The sequence below is a fragment of the Nannospalax galili genome, unplaced genomic scaffold (genome assembly GCF_000622305.1).
Source record: "Nannospalax galili isolate Female #2095 unplaced genomic scaffold, S.galili_v1.0 scaffold1303, whole genome shotgun sequence".
NCBI classification, from domain to species: Eukaryota; Metazoa; Chordata; class Mammalia; order Rodentia; family Spalacidae; genus Nannospalax; species Nannospalax galili.
Window position 1 is genome coordinate 27 of NW_008349669.1, and position 20,054 is coordinate 20,080.

Genomic DNA, 20,054 nt, shown 5'->3' on the forward strand with positions numbered 1-20,054 from the left:
ACAGTAAATTCCTCTTTCCCTAACACCTTACCAGATTGGTTGATAAAATAACAGTATTCTTCACCCAGAAAAATACAGGTTCCCCCTTTTTCTGCAGTTAATAGATCCAAGCCTCACCTGTTCTGGACAGCAACTTCAGATAGGGAGGATAATTGTTGTTGTAGGAACTGGATTGACTGGGCTGTAGTTTCCACTGTTGAAGTGAGCTCCTGTCTGAGGTCCTCTATTTCTGAGAAAGATGCTGGGTTGAGATCAGTGTGTGTCCCAAGCCTCCGGCCACAAGTCCTGTGGCTGCCACTGATGCCACCAGGCTACTCCTACCAGGACTGCCAAGGTGGCCGACCTTGTTCTGGTTCCTTCTTTCCCTGTGGATAAGACATTGTGCACCTCTCCTAGTGTGTATAGGGTTAGTTTGGGAATGAGAATGACTGGAGAGCAGGTGTCCTCAATCTGTGGAGACATGCAGGAGTATATTTTGGAAGAACAGAGAAAGAGCAGTCCTGAGGTTAGAGCAGTATTTCCCTTAATTGTGACATTTCGGCTTGATGAGTGTGGGCATTTAGAGGTTCGTGGAGTCAAACACTGTTTTGTCAAGAAAAAGGGGAAGGGCAGGCAGGGGCCCTGTATTAGGAGTTCCCGAGAACACTGAGTAGTGGCCTGGGGAGTAACATTATAAACTGGGAGAAGGATGAGAAGTGAGCCCTGTGGGGGGCACAGAGGAAGCAAGTGGAGACAGCATTAGAGAAGTTCCTCAGGAATTTAACCCATAAAGTGAGAATGCGATCCCAAGAGAAGCTGCGGGAGGCATTGAAGCCTTGAAGCCGCTTCATTGCCATGCCCCGTGTCTGGCCCAAGACTTTCATAGCCCTCTGGGGCCTTGAGTCCTGAATCATTGGTTCACTGGAGGGGAGGAGGGAAGCTGGATTGAGAGGAGGGCAGGAATCAAGGGAGAGCGAGGGGTTTTCAAGAAATGTAACATGAAAGAGTTGTAGTTTAGAGGGAGCTAGACTGGCAAGAGACACATGGGTTAATAAATCCTTAAGCTGATGGGGGGGGAAGGACAGAGATCAGCTGACCCAAAGTAAGCTTCAGTCCCTCCTGAGCCAGGAGTGCTGCAGGGGCCAGAGCCCAGAGACAAGTTTGCCACCCCCGGATGGTGGTATCCAGCTGTTTAGAGAGATAAGCTACTGGGGCAAAAGTGGGTCCCCTCATCTGTCCCAAAACCCCTAATGCCTGGCCCTTATTCTCAGTCATGTAGAGAAGAAACGGGTATTCTAGACTGGGAGAGCCAGAGCCGGTGCCTTTAAGAGTGCTTCCCGGGTAGTGTGGAATGCTGCTGTAACAGGCCCCAAGGGACTCAGAGGAGCTTCCTTTAGAGGCTTCATAAAGCGGCTTTGCCAAGAGGGAAAAATTAGGAATCCAGGTGCACAGGTACCCTGCAATGCCTAGGAAGGATAGAATTTCCTCCTTGGTTGTGGGAGGCTTTAAAGACCTCAGGTAATTTGTTCTATCTATAGTTAAATGGCAGGATGTAGGTGTGAGGAGGAACCCCAAGTACTTGACTTGAGGGAGAGAAAGGTGTAGTCTTAGCTGAAAATATCCTCTGTCCCTTGTACCCCAGAAAATTAAAGAGTTTGATTGTGTGGGCCTTGGAGACTGAGAGAGATGGAAAGCAAAGAAGTAGGTTATCTACATATTGTAGGATGGTGGAGGGGTTAAGGTCTAGGGAGGTTAAATCCTGGGCTGGGCTTGTCCAAAGTGGTGAGGGCTATCTCAAAACACGTGCGGCAGGACAGTCCAGGTTAGATCATAGGTGTGAGTGATGTATTTAAAATCTTGTATGAAGTGTGTAGGATTCGTAGAAAAGAGCCCATTTTGTGTTTGAGGTGAGCTAGATCTCCAAGAGAGAAAGGGACATGGACCTTGACCATCCAATCCATGCTTGCCACCTCCTGGAGGGAGAAAGTTACCATGGGCAGGGGGTTGAGACTGGGTGTGGGAGCGAGTATGGCTTGACATTGGAGAGGGGTTGGGAGAAGGGGAGTCCCAGGAAGAGGCCAGAGTGGGAGAGATAGGAAGGGTGTCCTGTCCATGAGGGGATGCAGGGGCAGGGGTATCGGAGTCAGGATCTGGTATTGAAGTAGAAGTAGATACAGGAGGGATAAACAGGTTATCTGAGCTAGAAGCCGGAATAGGGGAGACTGGGAATATTTGGCAAAGAGGTGTTTAAGGTTTTGGATTTCCTAAAGTAGAGGAGAGTTAGTGGAAGGAAGAGTGGGTGATGGACTTAGAGTGGCACCAGAGAGGAGGAAGATCATGGTGTGGAGAGGGAGTTTGAGTTGGAGAAAGGAGGGGAGTCAGGTTGGGACCTGGAATGGAAGGCAAGGGAGAGTATAGCAAGGGGAGAGCATGGGGAGGACTTGGCTGTGCCTCAGGCCAGGGAGCAGGAGGAGGTTGGGGATGGGTCATAATCGGAGGCTGTTCATCAGCTGTGGTAGGATCAAAAGCCAAGGTGGAAGGGTAGGGAGGAGGAGGAGGAGGGGTGGGGGCCCCTGGTAGGTTGGGAGCCCATGAAACTGTCTTAGCCAAAAGACCCTGATGGGAAGAACATGGGACACAGAGGGAGGGATTAGCACGGAGACCAGAGAAAGCATGGATGTATGGTAATTCAGACTGTTTGCCTTTATGTCAATAATAAAATTAATAATCTTACCCGCCACCATGGCTGAAATCCTGGGCTCCTCCATTGTAATAATCATAGAAGCGGTGGGGGCCGAGAAGCCAGGGTGTCGTCAGTCTTCAGCCACCAGTCCTAGAAGATCATTCACTGAACCCTGTAAATGAGGCTGGGTCTGGGAGGTGAGTGGTCTTCCATGGCATTGCAAAGAAGGACAATCGACTCTCCAGTGACATTGTTACCCACAGGGAGGACAGGGTCTGGGTGGTGGCCGTGTGTCAAGGCATTGCCTTACCCAATGTCCAGTCACTCCACACTTGAAGCAGGGTCCTGTTGGATGTCGTTGGGCCCCATTGGTGTTCGAAGTGTTCTTGGGAGGAGCCCTTAGGACTGCAGCCATAAGCTGGTACTTTTGTTTGGACAGGGTAAGCTTGTCTGCCTTCTCCTGTTCCTCTCGGTTATAAAATACTTTAAATGCCGTGTCCAACAGATCTCTAGTGGCGGTTTCAGGGCCCTTGTCTAAGTGCCTAAGTTTCCTTCTAATATCTGGAGCTGATTGTAAGATAAAGTGCTGGTGAAGCATAAGCTGTCCCCCTGCAGACTCTGAGTCATACTTGGTATACTGGACCAGAGCATCAGTGAGTCTGTCCATAAACTGAGCTGGGGTTTCAGTAGGGCCCTGAGTAATTAACCTAATTTTTTCAAAGTTAACTACCTTGGAGGGCGAAGCTCTCTGAAGACCTATTAGGAGACAAGTGACCATGTGGTCCCTGGATGCTCTACCTGGGGAAGGTCCTTCCTGATTCCCAGGTGGGAGTTGGTAATTAACTGCCTCACTGCCAATAGGGTGAGCTTGGTTAGCAGAATGAAGCTCATTAGCATATTCCTGTGCTGTTGTCCAGACCCTATGTCTCTCATCAGGGGTAAGGGAAGACTGGAGAATCATAAAGAGATCATGCGAGGTTAGATCATAGCTGCGAGTAATCTATTTAAACTCTTGTATGAAGTGAGTAGGATTAGTAGAAAAAGGGCCTATTCTGCACTCGAGCTGAGATAGATCTCCAAGAGAGAAAGGCATGTGGACTTTGATAACCCGTCCACGCCTGCTACCTCCCTGAGGGAAAAGATGCCATATGAAGGGAGCCGAGGCTGGGTGTGGGAACGGGTATGGCTTGACACGGGAGAGGGATTGGGAGGAGGCAGAAGAGAAGGAGAAGGGGAGTCCTGGGAGGAAGATGAAGTGGGAGAGGTGGGAGGGGTGTCTTGTCCATGAGAGGATGTAGGGGCAGGGGTATCTGAGGCAGGGTCTGGAATTGAAGTAGAAGCAGATACAGGGGGGTAAATGGGGTATTTGAGGTAGAAGTCAGACTCGGGGAGACTAGGGAATATTTGGTAAGGAGGTGTTTAAGATTTTGGATTTCCTTGAATAAAGGGGAGTCAAGAGAGTGAGTGTCAGACTCAGAATGCTGAGGAAGGGGGGGAAGATTGTGGAGAGGGAGTTTGAGGTGGAGAAGGGAGGGGAATTGGGCTGGCCTCTGGACTGGAAGGCAAGGGAAGGTATAGTGATGGGAGGGCAGGGGGAGGACTTGGTTGTGCCTCAGCCTTGGGAGCAGGGGGGGTTGGGGCTGGGTTCTAATAGGGGACAGGTTATCAGCCATGGAAGGATCAAAAGCAGAGTCAGAGGGATAGGGAGGAGGGAGGGGGCAGAGGCCCCTGGAGGATCAGCATCTGGTGAGACTGTCTTAGCCAGGAGGACCTGATGGGAAGAACATGCAACACAGAGGGAGGGATTAGCACGGAGATCAAGAAAGGCGTGGATGTAGGGTAATTCAGACCACTTGCCATTACGCTGGCAGAACTTTTCCAAATCTTTTAAAATATTGAGGTTTAAGGTTCCAGTGTTTGACCAAACAGAGTTATTATCTAGTTTGTACTGAGGCCAGGAAGTGGTGCACAAGAATTTTAGGCATTTCACCCTGATTGTGCCTGACAGGCCTAGTTGTTTTAAGGATTTAAGAAGACAAGCAAGAGGCATGAGACCTTGAGACTTTGAGTGCTTGGTTCCCATAGCAACAGATTATGTGCAGAGCAAAGAGGAGATAAAGACCTCAGCAGGTGGGTAGGGGAACAAAGAGGATCTTTTGCCCAGAGGGAGCAGAGGCGGGGTCAGGAGTCAGGGTGGGAAGGAGTAGTGTACAAGGAAGAGAGAGAGAAAGAGACAGGGGAGAGAGCAGGAAGCAAAAGGTTTGGCTTAGGTCATGAAAAAACGAGAACGAGAAGAAATCAGGCAACAAAAGAAAAGCATCCTTTTTTTTTTGTTGTTGTTGCAGATTCGAGTTAAATTCCTGAAGCCCCAGGGCATTGTCCTGCAATCACTGGGGAGGGGAAATATAAGAAAGTGTTGTGTGTGTCCCTGCCAGTGAAGACAGTGTCCTGTAATCAAAGGCAGGGAGGAACCTCCCACATACCGGTATGCTTTCGAGTGAGTAAAATGAGCGGGAGAGGTTCTGCAACATGGTGCGTGACCAGCAGGTAGATGGAGCCAAAGTACAAGCAGGCTGAGATGGACTGGGAATGGAGAAGGCCTAGATGAAACTCAGAGTAGCCAGTAAACAGGGGGGGAGGGGAGAGAGAGAGAGAGAGAGAGAGAGAGAGAGAGAGAGAGAGAGAGAGAAGATAAGATGTTAGGGGAAGGAAAAAGATGGCAGGAGTGAGGAAGGGAAGAGAGCTGAGGTACGGAAAAGGATTTGAGTGTGACAGGGAGGCAGGTCTGACTCCCAGGTGGGCGTGGGCAGGCACAGTAACTGTGCCGGGCAATTCAATGGTTGCAGAAACTAGTGCTGTCCAGTAGCCTTGAATGAGGTCCAGGAGTGGCCGAATTTGATTGGAAAGGAGATGAAAAGAAAAATGGAGGCTAGCCAGAGAGTAGTGAAAGGGAAAGGGGGGAGAGGGAGAGAGGGGGGGGAAGGAACGGGAGTGGGGAGAGAGATAGAGGGTGGAAGTGTACCTTAATGCCGAATCAGTGGTGTTTGCAGCGGCCAATAACGACAAGCAAGTCCAGATGTTTTACATGTGAGGTCCCTCGAAGAGCCGGGTTTTGGCACCACTTGATAGGTAAAAATTTGGTGGAGAATGAGCGAATGGAGGAGGAGGCAGCAAGGCACAGATAAAACTCTCAGCAGGATAGAGCTTTATTTAGCACAGGACACGTTCCCCTCAGGGAAGGGAAAATGTCAGCCCATGGGTTGTGAGCTGGGGCTTATATATGGGGGCTTCAGGGTGCAGAAGGGGGGGAGTTTTTTGGGAAAAATCAAGCAGGGGGAAGCAGGAAAAGCAGGGCTTGTAAACCTGGCTCCGTCCTGTCTGCCAGCCAGGATCTGGGTCAGGAAGTGTTTACTTTTTTGTCCTCTTAAGATAAGGGAAAATCTGCTGTGCTAAACAGCTCCTAAAATCTCTGGTTAACAGGCAGAATCTGCTTATCTTGTCTTTGGAGATCAGAGGAAAGGCAGGCTGCTTCTTAGAAGAGTCTGCTTCCCTTGACTTCAAAGGCCAAGGTGCTTATCAGCTCAGTTCCCTTTTTCAGGCTTCAAAAATCCAAAGTCCATAGGTCCCTGTTGGGGAGCGGGGGGACTGCTACTGTTTGAAACCCTAATAGCATGTATCATGGCTACCTGACAAGCCTGCAGCAGATCATGGGCCAGATCCAGGCCTCCAATTCCTCATTCGGACTTCCCTTGACCACATTAGCATTTCTTTCTCCAGGAAATATGAAGTTCTTCTGTACATCAGTACCCCATCAGTTGAAGATACAAAGTTTTATAAAACAGTCTCCTAATTAAATTTAGTTCAGTATCAAGCTATTCATTCCACAGCAACCAACTTTGCTCTCCAAACATCATTTAGTCACATTCCAGTTTCCAGTTCTTCAACTTCGGCCCTACTTACTCACCCCAGGACACCCACTCTATCGTTGGAGGCAAATTCTCAGGCCTTTGCTCAGGTTTCTGTGAGGACTCCAAGGTATCTGTGGCCATTTCCTACTTGAAACCTTCGCATGGCCTCCTCCTGTGTCCCCGCTACACTTGTTTCTTGGAGACAGCCGCACCGAAAGAAGTGCATCCTTCAAAACAAAGAAAGAGACAGAACAGAGAACACCTGGCTTACAGAGCTTCCTCTCCTTCCTGAGCCTCTTGACAAGGATCCATCTTCCTGAGGCCAGAGGCAAAGGTACTTATACCCAGTCAGCAACCCTGTACAAAGAGACCAAAAAGATGAATGTTCTTGTTATGGAGAAAGAAAGAGGAGAATAAATGGGGAACATTTGGCATTATTGGATTATTGGTGAATGAACCTATGGCCAAGTACTTACAGCCAAGGACAATAGCCCAAAACAACCAATAAAGCAACAGTCTAGCTTCCCAACGACAGCCATTGGTGAGATCAAAATATAAGCAGTTCGTTCACTGAAGTGTTCTTAACATGGAGGAAATGAACACTCGTAAACAGCATGCACTGGATTTCAAGGTCAAATGTGCCCTTTACCTTGCATTTGAATGTATGGACCATGACTTAACTGGACTGTGAGAATCAGTTTTGGTCACTTTTCTGAGGAGCTCATCAAGTCATTCATGAAAAAGCTAATGGAAGGACTGAATTAGTGTCATAAAGAGTAGTTCCTGAATTTGGATATTAGGTGCCCAAACATTTTTCTGAACAATCTTGGGTCAATCAGACTAGCAGATCTTAGGCCTGTTCTGGTCTAAAACTGAAGAGAGTCCCCCTCGTATAAAGTCACTACTGCCTGATACCTACCTTCAGACCTACCCTGGGGGAGAGGAGACATACGGAGCTATGGGGTGACTCCTTGGGGGAACTGTTCACAAAGAAGCTGATTTTCAAGCCAGTCTGGAACTGGCTTACCTAGAACTGATCTCTGCGGCACCCCTTGTCAAGCAGTGTGCCCTGATATTATCAAGCTGCCCTACTTCAACACATGACACCAAAGAAGCAATACAGAAGGAGCTACAAGAATTGTCTTTCATTCCTTCAGCAGCACTTGATTTATTGGACCACATGTGGATTCACAGGAAATAGAAATGAACTTTTCATTTGTCATTATGTCTTTGCATATTATGTTATAACAGATTTCCACAAAGGAGAGAGTTTTGCATTCCAAGAGCTGAAAAATGATACATTTTTAAAAGCTGTGGTGGGACTCAGTGGTAGAGCAAAATCTTGTCTTGTCTGTACAAGGCTTTGAACTAGACCCTCTCCTCCCAGGAGATAAAAAAGGAGAAGGGGGAGGGGAGGGAAAGAAAAGAGAGTAGAGGGCGGGGAGAGCCCAGATTGTTTGCCATTGGTGTTTGTGTTTTTGGTGTGGGGTTTTTTTTGTTGCTGTTAATGGAGATACTCAAAGGAGAACTGCTGATCTGCTGTATTCTCTTGCTCATTCTAAAAAGTACTCTGGAAATGCCAATTTGGGTGTTTTTCTCAAAATATTGCATAATACATAGGGTTTAGCATGCATTCAGAACACCAAACTGTACAGAGTCGGGGCCTCCTTTAGCCCTGTCACTTCACCAAATCATGTTAGTGGAGAACAGTGAACACAGTGAGGCCATGTGACAAAACTGTAAGGGGCGTGGCAATTCTTCCAAAAGTCTCAAGAGGTTTGCATCATTTCCCTGTATTATTGTTTTTTTCTAAAGAAATGAAAAGATGGCAGAAGTTTTACCCACAACAAGCCATCTTCTTTTTCTTGCTTACAAACTGCTATAATAATGTACTACAACAATTCAACCAACAACTATTTTCTGGGTGGCTACCATGGGAAGTTCCTAGAGAAGAGAACACAATGTCCACTGTGCCAGTGTGGAAGAGCAGAGTGGGCATGTCCCAGAGCACATGGGGCAGTGCCTGGGACAGCCGACAAGGACTGGTGTTAGAAAGACTCCTCGGGCCACACACCTGTGATATGTGATCTCCAGAGAAGCTCCTCCTCGGTGGTCCAGACTCTGTTCTCTGCCATTAAGCACAGACATTTACGTAGATTTGAGAAAAGGCTCTGGCCTGGATGACTGCACTTTGGGATATGTTTCTGTACTAAACAGCTGGCTATTCAACTGCAAACACATTAAAATGATCCAAGCGCTATTTCCTGAAACAAGTGTTCAGAATCCTGATGATTCGTGTGTTTAGCTATAACATAAAGACCATCGAAAGCAATGGCACATTCATGTAAATAAATGGATATATTGTGTTCAACAGGATAAACAGATAGGCTAACTTAATTCATTCAGGCTATGAAATCATGAAGTGAGAAACTTACAACAAAATTGTACTAACAGTTCTGAGGGCTAGAATTCTAAAATTAAAGTTTGTGCGTGATAAGTGGCACTTTTTTGCTGTGTCCTCACATAATGGAGGGGGCAGGGAAGTCCCTTGGGACTCTACACAGGCACTGTTCACATCCTGAAGCCTGGCCTTATGTGTTAGGATTTGAATTCATGAATGGAGGGAGGGTCCAAACATTTGAAGCACAGCAAAGCCAAAGCAGAGAAACTCTCTCTCTCTCTCTCTCTCTCTCTCTCTCTCTCTCTCTCTCTCTCTCTCTCTCTCCTTCAAGGTTGAATGTATGAATATGTGTTCTAAAATGTGAAACTATGCCATCCTAGATTGTGTGGGATTGCACTCTCTTTTGACTTGGCAGACATGCCCACTCTTAACACTGAAAAGGATTCTGCATTGCTTTTAATAACCTGCTGAATTTACAACCTGGATTAGATCCACAGCAGCCCCTTTGAGAACAGCACACCCACTGGTCTTTCACAGCTTGTTGAATGTAGCTTGAGGAGATCGTGGTTCATCTAGAAAGCACCCTACACACCCTAAGAGATCTTCACAGCAGCTCTCTTCTGTCCCTCTCTGTGTCCTCTGCAGCTGATGTCACCTGCATCTCACAGCTGCTGGTCTCAACCTTTTCCTTCTCTACAGATATGTTCAAAGCAGGGATGAAGGAGTGAAAGGAACAAGTGAAAACATGGACGGGAGAGAGGTAGAGCCAGGAAAAGTAAGGTTTCCGGAAATGTGGCTGTTCTGGAACAGCAGACACTGGACTCGGAAACTGGCTCCCCACATAAGATACTTTTGAAAAAAGATTTATCTAGGGGCTGGAGAGATGGCTCAGCCATTAAAAGCACTGGCTGTTCTTGCAGAAGACCCAGGTTTGAATCCCACCACTTACACAGCAGCTAACAACTGTCCATAACTCCAGTTTCAGGGGATCCAGCATCCTCTTCTGTCCTCTGTGGGCGTTGCACGACACAGGTGCACTTACATGCAGGCAATACACACATACACATAAAATAATAAAAAATATTTTTAAAAGATTTATCTATTTTTATTTTATGTGTATGAGTGTTTTGCCTGCATGTGTGTAAGTGTACCACATGTGTGCAGTGTCCATGGAGTCCAGAAAAGGGTATTGGATACCAGTGAACTGAAGTTACAGATGATTGTGAGCTGCAAGCTGGTGCTGGGAATCGAAACCCCCATTAAGAGGAGCCAGTGCCTTTAACTGCTGAGCCATCTCTCCAGCCCCACAAACATTCTTTGTTGCTAGGAAATGGGGTGGAAGAGTCTGGGCCTGTAACATAGCTTCACTTTCAGGAAAATTCCAGAATGTTCTGTGGGCAAGTGATTTGAGGAGTACCTCCCTACCAGTCTGCTACTTAATCTCCAATCTGTTACTCTGTGCCTTTTTATTGGAAGTTATGATTGAACAATGTATATTGATTTGTGTTATTTTGTTGTGGTGGTGTTTTCTTAGACCTCTTTATGGAATTATTTATTTATTTGCCATGCTGTCTTGGGTGTGCTAACCCTTCTCTTCAGATTGAAATAATCCTTCCAGTGTCCTCTGTAGAGATGGCTTAGTGGTCATAAATTCTTTAAAGCTATTTTTATTGTGGAAAGTCTTTCTTTCTCTTTTAATTATGACTGATAGTTTTGCTGGATATTGTAGCCTGGGCTGGCATCTGGGGTCTTTAAGAATTTGTAGAACATCAGTCCAGGCCCTCCTACTTTTCAAAGTCTCCATTGAAAAGTCAGGTGATTTTGGATGGGCCTGCTTTTATCTGTGACGTGTTCGTTCTCTGCAGTTTTCAGTATCTTTCTTTGTTCTGCATTTAGCGTTTTGGTCATTATGTGACATGGAGAGTTTCTTCTCTGGTCCTGTTTAGTGTTCTTGTGTCTCTTTACCTTGATAGGCATCTCCTTCCTTAGATTTGTGAAAGTTTCTTCCATGATTTTGTTGAAAATACTTTCTGTGCCTTTGACTTGGGTTTCTCCTCCTTATACAACTATGATTTGTAATTTTGTCTTTTTATACTGTCCTAGAGTTCCTGAGCATTCAGTGCCTGGGTTTTTGCTGTTGTTTAGGTTGAGCACTCCAAGTGAACGTGGTATTATCTCTTCCACTCAATACATTCACTGAGTTATTTTACCAACTGAGTTTCTAATTTCCAGTTTTATTCCAGTTTAGTTCTTCATAAACGCATCACTTTAATAATTCTATTTTCATATCTTTAAAAAATTTTTCTATTTATTCTTATTTTGCAATGAGCATTTTTCCTATATGTATGTAAGTACACACTGTTTGTACAATGCCTGCAGAGGGCAGAGGAGGGCATTGGCTCCCCAGGGAACTAGAGCTATGGACGGTTGTTAGCTGTCATGTGGGTGTTGGAAACAGGTCCTCTGCTGTTGGGACATGCTGTCCTGGCCTCCATCTGCACCTCCCCCTCAGTGACCTTTTGGGCCTCGTGGTTCCTCAGTCTCAGAATTGTTTACCAGCTCATTTTCCGGTATCAGGATTTAGAACACAATGACCTGGCACTAACCCTGCAGTCATGCGACGGCTGCCCCACCCCTGTTGGGTCAGCTGCCTTCTGGGCTAGGGTATAAAAGCAACCTGGGGCTGAGAAATAAAGGCTTCTTCTGCTACACTAAAAGTGTGATTGTCTCTTCAATCCTGACGTCCTCCACTCAGAGATCAGCTTCGTGCCTGGCAATTGGAGGTCCCACCAAGATCTGAGAAAGAGAGGTAAGCGGACAGGGTCGTCCCAGGCCGGCAGGGGCCAAGGAACAGCAGTAAAAACAAAGACAGTAGACACATTCATTAAAACAATAGCAGAGGCCAGTCCCTGGTTCCTAACTGGAGGGGGACTAAATATCCCTGACTGGGAACAAGTAAGATGGGATTGTCAAAAGAAGTTGCAAAAGGAAGGCAGTGATACCTTCCCAATAGCTACATTTTCTTTGTGGCACCTGGTTAGAGACACTTTATTAACAAAGTGAAAGTAAGACAAGAACTTGAGGTGGTGAGGGAAATTTTGCAAGAAATACAGGAGGTGGAAACCCGTCGCTCTTTGGGATCTGCTGATGATCTAGACCAGGAAAGAGGGACATGTGGAGGTTCAGGAGTCTTAAGCTCTGCCACATCAAGACCACATAAACTGGGTCCCTATGACCCTGAATCTCCTGAAAGTAGTGAGGGAAGCTCAGAGGAAGAGGAGGAGGAGATGCTTTGCAAGGAAATACAGGAACTAAAAACAAAATTAAAACATATCAGGTTAAAGGAAAAGACACATCATCCCCCTCCCTTGGCTCCACCCATGGAAGAGTGGTGGTGGAGGTCGCCCGACTATAAAAATGATGTAGAGCCAAGGGTCGGGGTGCATTTCGGGCTGTGTATTGTAGCACCAGTAATAGAAGTTCCCGACCCTAACCAACAAGGTCAGGTACAACGACAATATCTTGCACTGCAGTTTAAAGACCTAAAAAGCCTTAAAGAGGCTGTGGCAACCTACGGGGTCCAGGCCGCTTTTACTATGACCATGGTGGAGTCATATACTTCCCAAAATTTAACACCCAGTGATTGGCAGCAGCTATGCCACGCGGTCCTGTCAGGAGGAGATTATCTCTTGTGGCGGGGAGAGTACCAAGAACAATGTCTACAAGTGGCTCAATTAAATGTCCAGGCAGGGCTGGCTCAGTGAGATCTAGACATGTTAACTGGAGCAGGGGCCTATGCCCCACTACAACAGCAAATACAATATGATCCAGCAGTATATGCCCAGATAGCTGCCTGCACCATTAAGGCATGGAAGGCTTTGCCTAATAAAGCCACTGGAGATCAATTATCAAAGGGACTAGAGGGGCCATCAGGACCATTCCATGAATTTGTGGACAGGCTCTTGCAATTGGCTGGATGGATGTTTGGAGAGGTAACTACAGCCATGCCCATAGTCAAGCAACTTGCATATGAAAATGCTAATAAGTATTGTAAGGAAGTCCTGAGGTCACATAGGTCAAAAACCTTAAATGACTACATCAGATTATGCAGGGATATAGATGGCAACTTCGTGCAAGGCCAGGTCCTAGCAGCTGCCCTGCATCCACAAAACTCGAAGGGTCCTAGAATTTTAAATAATGGCGACCGTAATTGCTTTAACTGTGGACACCCAGGCCACTTCTGCAGAGACTGTCCCCAGCACAAGAGAAAAGGAAGAGTACCTGGTATATGTCCAAGATGCCAAAAGGGGGCACATTGGGCTAACAATTGTCGCTCCAAGACTGATATAAATGGAATATCCCTGCCGCCCCTATCTAGTCAACAACAGGGAAACGGGTGGAGGGCCCCACTCCAGGGCCCCAGAACCACAGTGTATGGAGCAATGGCACCAGGCTACTGTGGAACTTTCCTGGGCAGTGGCCATATACAATTCCTTCCGCAGAGCAATCCTTTTGTGTTGCAGACCTCGCCCGAGCGACAGCAGGAAGAACAGGATTGGACCTCTGTTCCTCTGCCCGAGCAATCTTAACTCCCCAAATGGGAGTTCAGTCCAGGCAGTGGCCGTATACAATTCCTTCCACAGAGCAATCCTTTCACGTTGCAGACCTCCCCCAAGCGACAGCAGGAAGCGCAGGATTGGACCTCTGTCCCTCCGCCCGAGCAATCTTAACTCCCCAAATGGGAGTTCAGGCTCTTCCCACAAATGTGTATGGTCCCTTGCCACCGGGATCGGTGGGTTTAATTTTGGGAAGGAGCAGCACACTTATCAAACACATACAAATACATCCCGGAATAATTGATTCTGATTACGAAGGGGAAATTAAAATTATGACATCTGTCAGAGAAGGAGTTGTGGTAATTCCACAGGGGGAGCGCATTGCCCAATTAATCTTGATCCCCTATCTAAAGTCCAACAATGCAGTCGGCAGACAAGTCCGCGGTGACTGGGGATTTGGTTCCTCGGGACCTGCTGCATTCTGGGTTGCTCAGCTAACTGATCGGCCTATCTTAAAAATCAAAATAGAAGGAAAATTATTTGAAGGTATTTTAGATACAGGAGCAGATGTATCAGTCTTGTCTTTAAAATCCTGGCCTAAGACATGGCCCTTGGAGGATGGTAATGCTCGACTACAGGGCATAGGACAAGCGACCCCAAACAAGAATGCTAAAATACTGAAGTGGGAGGATGATGAAGGACATACAGGGTTTTTCCAGCCTTATGTTCTCACTGACTTGCCAGTTAATCTGTGGGGCTGGGATCTTTTAGCTGAGATTGGAGCAGTAGGACCCAGGCTCACAGACTAACATAACACATCTGGTTTTGGGGTTTCCTTTCTGGTAGGGAGTCCGGGGTGACTTACAAAGAAACCACAAGCCACGGGCTGAGCCTTATGCACTCCGGCCCCACTCACAGTCTCCATTACATTTTGACTGCTATAGGCCCCCAGTATTGCCCTCATGTCTGTAAATGCCCCATCTTCTTCCACACTCGTGGGACACCCTGTCCATTTTCCACCACTGCCACACACCACCTCCTCCTTTCGTTTCAATCTCTCGCCATGCTGCTAACTCTCTGCAGCTACCTCTCTGAAGATAACTCTCAGCAGCAGGCTCCTCCCCTGACTGGCTTACAACCCTCAGAGGACTAAGTATTTTTCGGGCTACCATAATCATTGGAGCAAGAGAGCTTGAGCAGCTGAGAAGAACTGGTGGATTATTTTGACTCTTCAGAATCTGATTGAGAGTGTGTTCGATGTGAACAATATTCTTGAGATACCTCCATTTATCCACACAGCTGTTACAGCCTGCATGCACTTTCTGGGACACATGATGACCTCAGTGCAGTGGGAGACAGATGACAAGATAGTGGTCACAGGACATCACTGTGAGAATGGCCATCTCAGCCCAAGCCAAGAACATGAGGAAGAAAACCTGCGGCACACACTAAGCATAGGAAATATAGGCACTGCCTGTCAGGAAATAGTGGATAGACTGAGAGATGGGGGCAGACAAGAAGGAGAGATTGAGAAGGGAAAGGTGCTCCAGCCTCCAGCCTAATTATTGCACCTGAAAAGGTTCAGATTGTCTCCCCATATAATTATCTTGGTCACATGATACACAATGGAGGCATTAGACCTCAAAAATTACATATTGACAGTGCTCACCTAAGAACATTACATGATTGGCAACGTTTTCTGGGTGACATACAATGGATACGGCCCTCCCTAGCTATTAAGTCAGGAGAACTTAGGCCTTTATATAATATGTTGATAAGAAATGCTGACCCTACCTCACCTAGAAAGCCTACGTCAGAGGCAAAGAGGGCATTGTAGTTATTATCTCAAAGTATAGAACAAGCTCATTTACAAGAAATAGACTATAATTCACCTTTGCAATTTCTGGTGTTAGCATCCCAGTTTTCACCTACAGGAGTATTTTGGCAAATAGGGCCTATTATATGGGTGCACCTGCCAGTGTCGCCATCCAGAGTTGTTGTGCCTTATTATAACATGATTTTGCAGTTACTTTGGAAGACTAGGCACACCAGCATACAAGTGTTTGGAGAGGTCCCAGATAGAATTGTGCTTCATTATGACAAAGAACAGGTGGCACATCTGCAGCAGTATAATGATGACTGGACTCTATTTTTAACCTCCACTGCGGCCTCTCTTGACAATCATTATCCTCAGCACCCATTGTTTGGATTTTTAAAAAATCACCCAGTAATTTTTCCCTGGGTAATTAAGACCAGACCTATACCCGGCACTCGAACTGTCTTCACGGACACATCCCCTCGTGGTAATGCTATAGTAATCTCTTATGATACACTTTCAAAATTTCCCATGGGCAATATATCAGTGCAGGCGGCCGAGGTTATGGCTTGTATCCTGCAGGTGGCCGAGGTTATGGCTCGTATCCTAGCTCTACAAGTTTTTTCCCAGGAGCCATTCAAGCTGTATACTGACAGTGTATACCTATCTCAGATCCTTCTGCCACTGGAAACTGCTCCCTATGTTTCTCCTACATCACACATACAACAACATCTTTGTAAGTTGCAACATTTGATATGGTCCAGGCATGACCCCATCTTTGTAAGTCATATCAGAAGTCATACCCGGTTACCTGGAACCCTAGCTGAAGGTAATCAGCTAGCAGATATACATACACTCATATTTCCGGCTACCCCTGAGGATAAGGCTGTCTGCCTGCATGCCAAATATCATTTAAATGCTAAATCCCTCCAATACCATACTGGTTGTTCTAAAGCCTCTGCTTTGCAAATCACTACCCGATGCTCTTCTTGTGCTCCTTTTCACAACATGCCCTCTACGGGAGTCAACCCTCGTGGTCTTAAACCTAATGATCTCTGGCAGATGGACATCACTCATGTTCCATCAGCCAGGACATTAAAATATATGCATGTGTCTGTAGACACATATTCTAAAGTGGTCTTCGCAGCCCTACATACAGGAGAGAAAGTAAAAAATGTTATAGCCTGTCACGCCATCTCCAATGAAGCCCACGTGAGATCCTCCGTGGGTTGAGGCTGGAACTTCAAGGAAGGTTACCTCTTGGAACTGGTTGTGATAAGAAACATGCAGTGTACCTGGCACACTCTTACTTGCTATTAACTTTCTAACTGTCACTATATCTTGGGCTTTCTGGGGGCCCAGAAAGTGCCTGGTGTCCTTGGCACCATTATCACTGCCTTTATTGAAATACTTTAATCATCCTAGTTCAGATGCACCATTATTAATGAAAGATATTTTAATGAGAGATATTTTAGAGAACTCCCTGGGATGGGTAAGATGGAAAGATCCCTTATCCGGGCAGTGGAAAGAGCCAACACCCTTATTAGCCAGGGTGAGAGGGGCTGTTTGTGTTTATCCTCCAGGGGAGCGTAAACCCATTTGGGTTCCTGAAAGATATGTTTGTCCAGTGGAGACCAACCTTGATGAGACCAACGCTGATTCTACAGGTGCCAGCCGCAATCATCTTGATGAATCCTGCCCTGAGTGAACAAACGGTCTGGAGCCAGCCCCTCGCTGTTGGCCTCCAATGACTAACTTTGATCTTCCAGATGCTTTGATGTGGGCAGATTGTTTCCCTACAATAGCACTTCTGCAGGAGCAGGTTGATGCCTTATGGATGATGCAACAAGTGTTCTGTTCTCATTTTTATCATTCTGTTTGTGTAACACCTGGTCATGTTGTTAATTCGTCAGAAATTGTAAAATAGTTAAATGTCTATATGAGAGGTCCCTGGAATTTTCTCAATTTTACGTCTCATCCAGCTCATCAAATTATAAGAATTAATAATACTAGGGTGGCCCCTACATCAGCTGAAGGTTGGTGGAATGCCGTGGTCCAGCTGGGAGGCTGGGCTCAGTGGTGCGTGGGGTCACTGTTGCTGACCGTTCTTGGGTTTAGTGCCATACTCGTTGGGCTCTGGGTCCTTTGCCGACGGATGAGATCTACGAGGTCTCAACAGATGGGCACTCAACAAGTCCTGTTAAGCTTGTCATCTGGTAATCCAGATGTACCTCAGGTCTGGCTGCAAATGCTATACAAATGCTGAAGATGCCTCCATAGATGGGCAACTTCCAGGGAGAGGGCACCCGCCTAAGACAGGGTTGAGGCCTCCCAATGACAGGTAAGGGATGACTCCTCTGGGACAACCTAAGACAGGGGGATCTTCTGTTATGTAAAGGAAAAGGGGTAAGATGTTGGGACATGCTGTCCTGGCCTCCATCTGCACCTCCCCCCGCAGTGACCTTTTGGGCCTCGTGGTTCCTCAGTCTCAGAATTGTTTACCAGCTCATTTTCTGGTATCAGGTCCTGAGAACACCATGACCTGGCACTGACCCTGCACTCATGCGACGGCTCCCCCGCCTCCGTTGGGTCAGCTGTCTTCTGGGCTAGGGTATAAAAGCAACCTGGGGCTGAGAAATAAAGGCTTCTTCTGCTACACTAAAAGTGTGATTGTCTCTTCAATCCTGACATCCTCCGCTCAGAGATCAGCTTCGATCTGTGCAGGCGTGGCACCTAAGGAGAAATTTGTAGGATGAAGACCTATGCTAGAAATATTTAAATGCTGTGGCCTAAATTTCTACTCTAACTTAGGAAACCAAAGAAATTAAAAGAAAATATAGTACTAAAAGAAATTTTAGAAATGAAGGAGCAATGACATCAGTAAAACTGAATATAAGAAAATAATATAGTACATTGACAAATTTTTATCTTTACTGGGACAATTGATGCTGGTTAGCTGGGGCTGAAAAATCACCTGTAAGTAACAAGAGACCAGCATCACTGTGAGGAAATCTTCTGGAAGGTATTTCCTCAGGGTCAGTACAGAGAGGGGACCCGTCCCTCTATCTCAAGCTGGAAGCAGGACTCGGTAATGTGCAAGAGTCTCCTGCATGGTTCTGGTGTTGAAAGCATAAAGGGTTCACAGAGAGCAGCTGAGGCTTGGCACTCTGAGAGGCCAAGAAAGGCCATAGGTGAAATTGCAGCTTCAGTTGCAGTGAAGACCCCAGGATTGAAGGGGTCATGGAGAGAATCTGAGGCTTTGCACCCCAAGAGGCAAGAAGAAGCCATTGATGAAGGTGTAGCCTCAGTTTCAGTGGCGACCCCGGCTTTTTGGAGATGCCGGGACCATGGGACAACCACCAAGGACAGCAGTAGGTGTGGAATGGAGCTGGCCTGGGTCTGCAAGATGAGCTGAGTGTTCTGTGGACTTCAGAGTCAGAGCAGTGGAGATGCCAGTACCCTTTGGAGCCCAGAAGATTGTGAGTGAATCCAGATGTCCAGCCTCAAGCTACTTTGCTGGACTTTGGTTTTGCTTAGGTGTGCCCGACTCTTCCCTTTGAAATAAGACAGTACTTGCTTTGTATTTTACAGAAGCCTGCCCAGAGTTAACAGACTTTTAAAAGAGACTGTGAACCTTTATGTGTTTGGATTTTTTAAGGACTGTGGGGATTTTTCGGTTGTAGTATCTTATTGTTGTGGTATTAATGTTAACATCATATCTTGAGGATAAGAATTGGAAAGTTTATGGTCTAATAGTGATGTGTTTGTGTGTCAAGTTGACAAGGGGTCAATTGTGCTGGATAGCTTTATTGTCAACTTGACACACCTGGGTTTCGGAAGCCTCAATTGGGAATTTGAGTCCATATGACTGGCTTGTGGCCATGTCTGTGGGGCATCTTCTTGATTGTTGTGAGATGTGGTGGGACCCAGCCCACTGTGTTTGGTGCCATCCGTAGGCAGGTGGGCCTGTGTTGCATAAGAAAGCACACTGATCAGGGACCAGGGAGCAAGTCAGTAAGCAGCATTCCCCCACGGCTTGTAATCTAGCTCCTGCATCCAGGTTCCTGCCCCGAGTTCCTACCTTGGGCTCCCTGATGAACTGTGACCTGGGAGATGTCAGCCAAAAAAACCCTTTCCTCCCCAAGTTAGTAGTGGTCCAAATGTTTTGTCATAGCAATGGAGAAACAAAGTAGGACAGTGAACCCTACTTTGATGATCATGAGCCACTGTAGATCCATGGAATAAAATTCTTGTAAATAGTCAACACAATAAAAAAGGCTTAGCCACCCTGAGATCTCAATGAACAAGGATGTGCAATGTTAACAGATGACTGACAGTCTAATCTGAACCTCAGTATAGAAGAAGTCACTGCTGGGAGTTTCTTTTGCTGATTCTTGGTTTATCTTTGCCTCTTTTCTAATTTAGAGATTTTTTTGTTCAAAGTTTTTTCCCCACTGTTCTAGCTTGTTTCTCCATTGCTCAGACCACTACCATTGCTCTGATCATCTACCCCCTCTAACTCTTACAATCTTTCTGCACTCTCTTCCACAATGATCTTTGAGCCTTAAGAGGCAGAAAATTGATATAGGTGTCCTGTTCAGGGATGAATACTCTATAGTCTCATATTCTCTGACATTTGCCAGTGTGTGTCTGTATTAATCATGATCTTTGGCATAAGGAAGCTTCTCTGGTGATAGTGGAGAGATGCAGT